This window comes from Dermacentor andersoni, chromosome 2 (genome assembly GCF_023375885.2).
Source record: "Dermacentor andersoni chromosome 2, qqDerAnde1_hic_scaffold, whole genome shotgun sequence".
Taxonomy (NCBI): Eukaryota; Metazoa; Arthropoda; class Arachnida; order Ixodida; family Ixodidae; genus Dermacentor; species Dermacentor andersoni.
In genome coordinates this window covers 52,133,469-52,144,870 of record NC_092815.1, presented here as the reverse complement: position 1 = coordinate 52,144,870, position 11,402 = coordinate 52,133,469, and the positions used below count along the sequence as shown (strand labels likewise).

The following is an 11,402-nucleotide window of genomic DNA, read 5'->3' as shown; positions in this document are numbered from 1 at the left end:
TCGGTCTTAATTTCTGTCAGCCAAGTAGTTACATTTTTCACGATTTAAAACCAAAAACTAAATCTAGCACGATCGCACTTGCAAGTTCATCTGCGCGCTGTTCTTTGACGACCCTCCATACTTGGCACACAGCCATATTTGAAATATCAGCAACGAAGACTGTGTCATCGAGTGATGTGGCGTGCACTGCCTGCCGAAACCCAGCGGTCGAACGTGACGGAAGCCCCCTGCTCTCGCACGCATTCTAGCCACCATGAGACAGGCATGGAACATCGGTATTTCAACGCGAGAAACAAAAGCGGGCGAGTTTCTTTAGAACAATGAATATTTTTTAACAAATTTCATGTACGAGGCGAGAAAGAACAGTAGAAGAAAAGCACACGAACGCGTTGGGTCTTTCAGTAAAAGGTTGTTGAAAACATTAGATGGTTCTATCACATATCAATATAATTCAACTTGTCTACTAAAATGTCCCTGTACAGAACCTTTCAGTTGTCTGCATACATTTTCTGCCTTTAACCGGGTTCGTTTCATTCCCTGCACTGCCTTGATGCTGTCAACCAAAAGTTTTCCATGCCTCCACCATAAGCGCTTAAGATGAGGTTAATAGTTAGTGTGCAAGAAGCGCGTGCCTAAGAAAACCATGCCGACACGCGGTACCAGCTAGGCAGCGTGCGTACATAAGTATAAACGCGCGGCGAGGGAGCTGGGTATGCGGTACGCGCTAGGCGACCGGCGTAACTGCTTTGAAATAGACAACAACCTACATGTCGGCGAACCATTCTGCATTGCACTTAGGATGTTTTCTAATAAAACTTGTAGCACCTGATTACACTGCCAGCGTTCTTTGGGCATATTAAGCTGTGCCGAAGATTGACTCTACAACGACAGCAAATTTAAGTTACAGCAGACACGAAACGCGCCAAACGTTCAGTGAAATCAACAGGATGCCGCTACACTCACATAAAAGCGAGCGCCGTCCGCTCCGTTGTGTTTTTAGGAGACATAGACAGATGAAAAGAGCGTTAAATGTGTGAAGCCGCCAACTGAGAAATGAAATCTTTATCACTGTCCAAACATGAAATGCTTCCACCATCACACCAATAACATCACTGGCACCTCTGACATTTATTTCTGTAAGTCATTGCTTGTTTTCATTCTTTTTTTCATTTTTGCTTGTGCCTCTAAGTGCCTCTTTCTAACATGGCGGAAGCGAGCAGGCATCAGCCACACTGGAGTGTGGCCATCCACGGTGCTATCATCTCTCCTCCTCGGTCCAATCGAGATAGCTCGAGTTGCACGCTGGGAAGGTTTTAAGCGGGAGCGGGAGGCTCGGAGCCGGCGGGTGTGGTTAGCGCGCTGTCGTCCTGTCGTTGTTTTAGTTATCGTTCTGAGACGGCCATTATATATTTGACTTGTTTGGATACCATCCGATCACCATTGTGTGCTGCCACCACTTGTAGCCTGCAGTAGTTATTACCGCTTCTACAGGGAACTTGCGCCATCCGCTGCACCCTCATGCCTTTGTGCAGCAGAAACCTTTTCGGTGTGTTGCGCGGTCGCTGCAACGAGCCAGGTTGTGAGTGCAAGCGATACACTATTCTGCGCCTGTCGGAAAGTGACAACCTGGTGAGGTGTGACTATTGTGACCACGTCCCAAATGCACACGGAAAAATCTCGGTAAGCAGAACTTTTGCTTTTAATTATTTTTAGGTGGATAGTACGTGAATTCTTTATAGTTCGCAATTCAACATTTGACATAGTGCATGCTCTCTGTTTCTGAAAAAAGTTATTGTTGATATATTTGCTTCTTTAAGCTCTTCGATTTACATTGAGCTAAATTCGATGTTGTCATGTTGTCATTTTGTGCAAATATTAGATTAGACCTCTCTAAAATATTGAGATTGTCGGCGGGATGAGTTGTGTCAGGGCAACTAAATGACCTCAACAATACGTTTCTTGTACTGGCACCGTGCTTTGGGCTGATGTAGTTGATAGAAATCGTTCAGTATTGTACAACTCGCCTCGCGCACCCTCCGTTAGCCATGCTGTGGTGGTGCGTGACTGCCCGCGCCCTGGCCTGGAGGTAGTCTCCGGTGTGTGCAGAAGTCGGGCAAGCCGAGGCGGCTCGTGGTTGCATTTCCGCTTTCTTTCGGTGCGCGTAGTGCTGGAGGTCGCGTAATCTCAAAAGTTTGGAGACACGTTGAAGGGAGCAACAAAACAAACGTTCGCTCCCCTCTGCGTTCTTCAAGCCAACTTGATAGCGATTGTTCGCGGTCGTCAAATGAGATATGTTCATTTATGCCTGTGCTTGCGTGACACCATGGTTATTAGTAAGCTAATGATTACTGTTACGGCAGGTAAAACTACGTACCTTAGTTTGAGTAGTGGTCTAATGCTTTGCTATCGCTATTAGTGCTTCGCGTTTTGGGTGAAAATACGTGTTTTTTCTATTTTCTTTTAGTCAAACGGGCCAATAATTTAACATGGGAATCGGTGGTTAGCATTGGCTAACTGCGAAGAATGCACAATTCTCTTTTTACCGCAACGTCACCCCTTCTCTTACAACTTGCATTCAAATTTCGCACAATGATGTATAATTATATACAGCGTTGTTCCGGAGAATACCTGTTGTATAGCTGTCGCACGCATTTTGCTTACGTACGCGTTTTTTTTTTTTTTTTCGCCTAGAGCTCTGCAATGCGCTCTGCATTGCTTTGTGAACACTAATGATGTTCTTTCGTTGCGTCTATAATTTCAGAAATGAAAAATACAGCCGAGGCAAAGGCGCAATGCAATGTGCCAGGCACCGTGTCCGAGGCCTCAGTGTCAGATGAAACCGTGGAAGCTTGCACATCTAGTCTCTCCTCAGTACAATACGGTTAGTATAAAGTGGAATGTTAGCCAAAGCTTTTTTGATTGCCTAGTGTATCAAATATTTTATAGCGAAGCTTTCTTTGCCACTTTCCTCGGCTTTTCCACTGTTGCTGCTGTCGCTGACCTGCACGCGGCGTCGGGGAGTGGTTGAGTACGTAATGTATATAATGTACGCAATGTACGAGAAATTACATTGTACGTGTACATAGTAGGGACACGGGAGTGGCGTCTGTGAGCCCTTTCCAGCAAGAGCGGCGCGGGCGTCGCCACAATGCCCTCTGGAGCTCTTTAGTCGTCATAATGTCCTCTGGAACTCCTCGGTCATCGACACAATTGCCTCTGGAGCGCTGTAATTACGCGTTAGCCTGCGGTTTAAGCATTGTAGAAGCTGCAGCGCTTTTGTACTCACGTGCAAATTTCCAGAGGGGAGATAGTCAATGGAAAGATAATACAGAGAATGCGTAAAGCCAACGCCCTGACCAAACGGATGAATAATAGCTGATATTCGCTCGTGGCGCCTTGCATACATAGTATGATCGCGGAAGAAGGGAAAGACGCCACCAGAAAGCATGCTTCATTTGGGGTCGCTACTTCAGAGACGTCGCTACTAGACATGGCAACAGTTGCGGAGAAACTGTAAAAATGTTAGTTTCAGAATGAAACGGCACGTTTCTGCTATTTCTGAAAAATAAACACCCTGCAAGTTTGCACATGATGACAACTGATGCAGGCGCGCAGACGCAAAGCTGCACTCAGTACCGCAGCGTCAAGACGACAACGCGCAAGCGGCTGTCGAGCAAATAAACATTTCAGCCACGATGCCATGCGCTCGTGTGAAGAATGGCAGTGCTAAATTCCTTGCAGCATACGAACAATGGCGCACAACAATGCCTCGAGCAAACACGCCGCGCTGTTTGGTGTACTACGTAGGCAAACACAAGTGGTGCACGTAAGGTAACATTTAACATCGCATCACGACTGTCGTAGGCCGTCAACATCACCGCCAAATATTGCCACTGAACGCAAACAGCACAGAAAGCTTTGCTTACATCGATTCCCACAGTGCGTGGGATCTATATATATTCTTTTTCTTTTTTTGCTTTAGAGAAGATTGTCCCAGTAGGTGCCTCCATAGAAAATGAATCGGCCTGCATGCCTGTGCAAGAATCACAGCCTGGCTGCTCTAAAGGTAAATGCATAGCGCATACAGGAAAGAATTGGTTTCATTGGGTGCTTTGTTATCACTTGTTTGTTTCAGACTCCGCACCGTGGCCCCATGTGGAAGAGCCCCCACTTGACAGCCCAGTGGTTGCCATGGAGAAAGAGATCCGCGATACTGAATGCGGCCAAGGTATGTGTTGTGAAAGATAATTTACTAGTTCACAAGGAAAACATCTCAAATGTAACGATGCTAAATATTACATTCATTTGTAAACTTTTCACATATCGTCCAGAAAGCTCTCTGCATTCACTTTGTGATTACTTGTACTCACATCTGTGTCCCTGTTCAGTACTTATATTGTAGCATTATCATTTGTATTGGTCAGTGGTGCGAGTCGAGCGGAGCATCACTACACGATTTAATGTTGTCGCCTTAGATTTTCTTCCCTTGAAGTAATACTAAGGATGGAGGCATTGCTCATACTTTATATGCGCTTAAATTGAGGTATGGTAGTATTTTGGTGCTATTTTTTATTCACTCCTTCCGTTTAACTAGACTGCGCGATAATTAACACATGAAGGCACAGAATGTAGAGAAGGAACAAATTAATGAAATTAGATGAAATTGTTAAATTATATTTCACAATTTAATTTAAATGTGATTTACTGCATTTGAAAGTTAATAAAGGTGAGGTAAGCAAAAACCGTAAGAGACATCCTGCCGGACGGAACGTGCACACAGCCAGCTCATGAAGTGTGCGATGCTGCACCAATTTACCTGGTGAAATCTCGTTAATGCGTATCTTGTGGGAACAGGGCATAATTACGCGCTAAACGGTAGTATCCTTTAGTGAGATTTCAGTTGTATATAGTTCAGCAAACAAACGAAAATTAGTATTATACTGATTACTTTCAGTAAAATAACATTTCATTGCTTTTTCCTGCATGCTTACTATAATGAGAGCTAAAGGTGAGCCAGTTCTAATTTTCCTTGATGTAGAATGGTTGGGCTCTTTGGGGTTGTGTTGCGCTCTGCAGTACTGCACGTTTTTGGTAAATTTTAGTTCGTCAGTTCACATTATAGACGAGAAAACCATGGCCAGGCGGCGCTACTGCGCCTCCTGACAGCGCCCCCAATGTGGAAACGTGATGCAGCGCGGTCGTGCCGTGGCGCGGTCTCCGCTTTGTTTACACCGGTTCGCCCGCGCGTTTCTTCGCTGCTCGTTCTCACGGCGCTCAGTTTTCGACGGCGGCAGATCGCCTGCTTGCGCAACAGCGACACAGAGATTGCAATGCGGTTTCAAGAAGGCTGCCGACGCGGACAGATTTTTTCGTGGCGGCAACCTCACGAAAGGGGAGCGTCTGCTTCCGCACGTGTACGGCGTTCAACAAATCGTGGACGGTGATGTGACAGTGAAAGCCAAGGGCGTGTCACAGGTGTCCAGGATCGTATACGACGTCGATTTAGAGGTATACACCAAGTTCAGAAGTTTAGCCACTTTATTTCTATATGATGCAGGCACAAAGCGGTCATGCATACTTGCAGAGATGTGGAGGGACGGTGACGATTGCCGTTAGTTTCCTCGGTAGCTGAGTGCGCGCACACGGCTGTTCTCATTTTGTGCTTCCGCCTTTTGCTGCTAAATTTCTTGGCTGGAGCATTAGTAAATTACACGTTTGTGTTCGTTCTGATTTGCGCGGAGCTGTCAGCGAACAACGGCAAGCGTTATCGATGTCTTCGCTTCGCAAAGCCTGCTTGTTTTTGTAAATTCGCATGCTTTTGGATGGCTCCCAGGGAGTGTCATCAGCACTGTGAGCACAGAAAGAACACATGTATTAGGCACAAATGAGCATGGAACGTTACTAACGAGAAAGACCATCTTCCCACCTTCAACAACGTGGCCTAGCCTATAGCTCATTATACCCTCTCAAGCTTAGGTTCAGGCAAATCACAAATTGAGCTGTTTTTGGCAAACTGTACATGCCTTTAATACATGGTGATTCGGAGATGCTAGTGCCTGTAATTTGTGATGCCTATTTCTTGCCCCAATAACGTCACTGCGTGGCACGAAGAGAACTGCATTATAAAGCTAACGCAGTAATGTGGGAAGTTGGGCGAGTTGGTGATTAATCATCATACCGTGTTGGTGAAGCAGCGCAATGACCAGTACAAATAGGAGAGACACAAGCACAGCGAGTGTCTTGTATTCATGTGTGTGTCTGCCTTGTCCTGGTCAGTACGCTGCTTCACCAGAACACTAAAGCAGTTTCCTTCCCAGGATACACGAAATCCTAGAACACAACAGCCAAAACACACATCTGCTCAAAATTAACAATTTAAATACTATATAGGCGCATATTGCTTTGAATCATGCTGCAATAATATTTAGTGTATATCACGCCTTATTCAATGCAGATGTTGGAGTCATTGCAACTCATCGCATTAATCAGCAAGGTGCCTTTTCACTGCTAATGAGGATTGGCTCGTACAGACTGCTCCGCGAAATGAACCCAGACCACGTTAACAGGCGATTACCTTAGGACCAACAGCACGAGCGCAAGCATTACAGATACATGCCTCACCAAAGCAAATCTAGTGCCTCGTCGGGCGAACAGCTAAAGTAAGCTTGCACCGATGGCCGGCTACTACAGGAAACGAAGGTTTTTGGCAGGAAGAGTGAATCAGCAAGAATGTGCAAGGTGGTAATTACCTTAAAGCAAGCTTGGATATTGTGAACTTAGAAAGCATGGCCAAACAACAAACATAACGCGCACGTCTCGATCGGCTGCTTTCCGATCTGCCGCTTACCGACGCACGCGACGACCGCGGCTTGCATTAAATGCTGTCTGCTATCAGACAAAAGTAGCGCGCGTCCCATTTCGTTACCTGCACAACTAGTAAATTAAGTTGAGCGTTTGGAAAATGGAAATAATTCTCTAAAGCTCGTCCATGCCGATTGCGAGTGAAGGCACAGTAGAATCAAATAAATTCGGGGGTTTCAACTGCCAGAACCATGCAAAACCACTAAATCATTATGAGGCACGCTGTAATGGTTAGTCTCAGGAATACTTATTACCTCCGGGGGTTCTTTAACGTGCACAAAAATGAAAGCACGCGGTAACAAGGGCGTTCTTGCACTTCGCCCCTATCGAAATGCGGCCGCTGTGGCCGGGAATCGCGCTCGCGTCGTCAAGCTCAGCGTCGCAACACGCATGCATTTACCGCTAACAAGCAGCGGATGTCAACACAATTCAACAACGCGGCATGACTAAACAAACCGTTGGGCGCTAAAAACAGGCATATCACTATTCCGTTTCATCGAGCAGCCGCGATATTGCACGCGAATACGAAAGTATGGTGCTTACTTGACTCGGCGCACTGCAATTATCCATGCTTGTCGTCTGACCTTCTCGTACCACTTCCCCGGAAATCTGTAGAATTTCATGGGCGGCGTTCGACCTTTCGTGTTTTCGAGGCTGTTATGGCAATCAACAATACAGCAGTATTGCGTGCCACCTTTCCTGGCTGATGAGGTCGCACTCGCCATCGCAAAAACAACGCGCCCGAGCCAGCACGAGCGCTCCCGCCGAACAGATCACGGGCGCGCGCTCGCGCAGCGACGACCCTCGAAACTTCCATCGGTCCGCTAGGGGAGCATTCGGCGCTGGTGCCGCGCGGGCAAACTTTAGGTTGCCTCGTCTATACTGTGCATATTTAATGTTTGATAGGCGAATGTTTATAGGCTCTAACTGTCTTTGTAGGCTCCACTGCCCAGTGGTGATATCCAGATTGCAGCTCCCCACGTCTACACATGCAGCGAGCACACGTGTGTTTATGCTGGCAGCAGGCAAGAAATAATTTGGGTCTCGAACGGCAGCCTGGAGCTAGCTGTAATTTATTGTATTTTAACCTACTAGATCAAGAACCTCGATTATCCATATGCATTTGCACCATTCCTGGCGCTGATGCAGAAACTTGTACTTCCCAGCAATGTTGTGCCTAGAGGGCTCATAAATGACAGATTGAAGTGTTTCTTTGCTCTTCTGAAGAAAAAGAATGTGATTTGACTTAAAGTCTAGTTAACAATTTTCACCTTGCATTAATGTTCACTTGTTGCCAGGAGGTGGTGAACAGATGCATCATTTTGTGGATTACATTTGCATGCCTTTTTATAACTGTTCAAAATTACTGAGGTAATACAACCATTCATGCAAGTGACACTTAGTATTGTGCACAAGTATTTTATTTAGCTGCTCAAAATTCTTAAATTCGTGCAATGTGAATTATGGCGGCCTTACTTTGTCACTGAGTTATTCTAACTGCTAGCCTCTAGATGATAGAGTAATTGTGCAGTACTATGCATAGTAGAGTCCAAATGACCTTTTTCAATATTGATTTTAAATAGGTAGTGCATTCAAGAAGTTTGAATCCCATCCTCGACATTGTTAGCTTGACAGTAAAATGTGTCTTGTAGTAATTTTAATAAAAAAATGTTCATGTTTGTATTGTCACAAGGATCTAAACTGAGAGTTCACTATGCTGTAAGCATCACCACTTCCAACCTTTTGTCATTTGGCCCTACAAGCCAGCACTTTGCACATCTCCTGGTTAAGCTTTGTCTGATGTTTGTAAGAGCAACAAGTGGTCTTTTGATGCCAGTGGTGGTCAATGCTAACACTAAGGAAACGTTGCTCAGGTATAGGTGGGCTGCATGCATGCATGGCCTTGTGGTCTAGTCTTCTTTTTTAGGTTCACCTATAGCCAATACCTTGTATATTTTTTGCATTGTCTACATTGCATTGGCAACGTCTTTATTGACCTGCTCTAATGCTGCACAGGATATGTAAAGCTTTTTTATGTAGTGTCCAATGTGGATCTGAACACAAGTGTCCCGTTTTTGTTCCTGCTATCTCATATACTAATCTTTGCCTTGTTTTCTTGCTTCTTGACAGCAGTGCAAGTTTTTGCATGGACAGTTAACACGAATTTATTGACGACATGCATGTCTGAAACACGGTGATATGCTTTTGAAAATTCCTGTGATATGATGCAAGTGATAGTATTCTCTTGAATTTTCAGATCTAGTCATGTGCCAGCAAGGCCTGCTGTACTTGTGGTGTATTCTATGTTGTATTTTCAAATAAAGATGTTGCATTCTGAAGTTAACCTTATACTGCCTGTGGAACTGTCAATTTATACTCAAATTATTTATACAAGCTAATGGTGCCTCCTCCTCAGGCGTTCAAATTGTGTTTTGATCTGTATTTTTGGGAACATTACCGTTACATATTTGCTCAAAAGGTGCCGCACGGGGAGTTTCATTTGGTCAGAAATCCCAAGGGATACTAGTATACTAGTATCATAGTAGCCCTTCGTTGGCTGAAATACAACGATTTAAGTGATTTAAATGAAAGTAAACTTTTGATACCACATTCAGTTGAGCGTTCCTTTTTTTTTTCAGAGAATTTCATGTGGGCCCCGCTCTTTACATGGTCCGACGGGCCGGGTGCGGCCTAGCAACGGGGAGGCGCCACCTTGGGTTTTGTTCCAGAAAGGCCAAATCTCCGCATGGTACACCGAGCCGGCTGCCGCCAAACAACAGAGGTGCGCCATTTCCTTCTTTTGCGGTTCTCTCTGCTTGCGCCTCTTCTTTCTTGCGCGCTTCTTTTTGCGGTCGGATTAGGCAGCCGACAACCATGCCCGGAGAAACGTGAGCCCTCGCGGAGGACGCCACTCGGCCAGTCCTTTTTGGACACTCTTTACCCGCGGTTGCGCTTCGAAATAGTTCACCTGTCCACCTCGTGTGGTTTCCACAGGAAAGGGTGTCCCTGTGTCTCTCTCAGCCTAAGCCAAAAAAAAGAAAAAACTGCGTTTTGCTGGCAACTTACGCAAGCCGTAACATCTCTTCGACTGCAATAATATCTAGTCAAAAAATTCTCTAGCTATCACAAAGCGCAAGGAGGAGCGCGGGAGTACAGATCTTCACTTACGAATGGCATAGCAAGTGACAGACGCATACTGTTTTTGGATACAATTGTGTAGCTGTTTAGCAATAAATGAAGCAAATTTTTGCTTTGCTTATGAACAACGGCAAGTGTTCAGGCCCTTTACCCGTGCTGTTTCTGTTTTTCTCCTGCGCATGCATTTACGTTTACTGTGTGGATTGTACCAAGGGTATCATTCAGCATGCAGAAATTAAAAAGGAAAATCAGTCAGCTGAAATTCATTTTTTTTTTTTCATTTTCGCATGCTAAATGATACCTAAGGAACAATCCAACGAGTAAACACAAACGTATGTGCAGGAGGATAAAAACCGCAACAGCGCGAGCCAAAGGTCTGAACACTTGTCGTTGGCAAAGCGAAAATTTGGCTCATTTATTGATTAGCAGCTACAGAACTGTAACCCAAAAGAATATGAGTCTGTCACTTACAATATACTATTCGAAAGTAAAGAAATTTCTCTGCCTCCCGCGCTCACCTTTGTTGCACTTTTTGGGGTAGTAGGCTGCATTTTGTCTTCGTATTTTTTAGGTCAAACAAGAGATGTTGCGGTATGCGTAAGGTCTAGGTTGCCTGCAAAACGCAATGTTTCTTTTTATTTTTTTTTACTTAGGTTGAGAGAGACACAGGGACACACTTTGTCCCGAAAACCGCACGAGGTGGACACGTGAACTATTTCGAAGCGCAAGCGCATGTAAAGGCAGCGTCCGGAAAGGACTGGCCGAGGGGCTTCCTCCGCGAAGGCTCACATTTCTCCGCGCACGGTCGTAGTCTGTTTAATCCGGCCGCGGAAAGAAGCGCGCAAGAAAGAAGAGGCGCAAGCAGAAAGAAGCGCGAAAGAAGGAAGAGATGCACCTCTGTTGCTAGGCGACAACTGCCTGGGCGGAGCATGCGCAGAGCAACGGGCTTTGATGAAACATACCGCAGAAAGAAGCCCGAAAGAAGGAAGAGCCGCGTCCCCGTTGCTAGGCGACACCGGCTCTATATACGGAGCATGCGCAGCGCGGTGTCCATCTGGGACCTGCAAGCCGCATTGTGTGAACATTTTAATCGTTCAACCGGTATATTGTAAAAGTAACCTTTATATTTAGGCAAAGGCACTCAATACTGTATGCCTATACTAGAGGTTAAAGTGTTGTAACCTCTAGTTGAGGTGCACGCTTTCTTACCTTTAATAGAAGTTAAATTTGTAAAGGTTGCTGTTTAACTTATAAGTTAAAGGTGCACAAATCTGTGAGAATATACCCCTTTAATAAACGTTACCGTGCTAAGAGTGTATATACGGTACAGCATGCCGGCGCTCTCAAGCATGGGACATAGCTGCGTGTGCACGCTGGAGAGCATTCAAGCTCAAGCATTGCGC

General features: G+C 45.4%; 1 long non-coding RNA gene across 1 annotated transcript; it reads right to left on the bottom strand.

Moving 5' to 3' along the window:
• Nucleotides 1–5,520: 5,520 nt before the first annotated feature.
• On the bottom strand, nucleotides 5,521–7,744 carry LOC129387833 (uncharacterized). The gene is made up of 2 exons (XR_008614991.2): nucleotides 7,405–7,744; nucleotides 5,521–5,848 (listed from the first exon to the last, which is right to left on the bottom strand). It is a non-coding gene; the product is annotated as an uncharacterized lncRNA (long non-coding RNA).
• Between the last annotated feature and the right edge of the window lie 3,658 nt (nucleotides 7,745–11,402).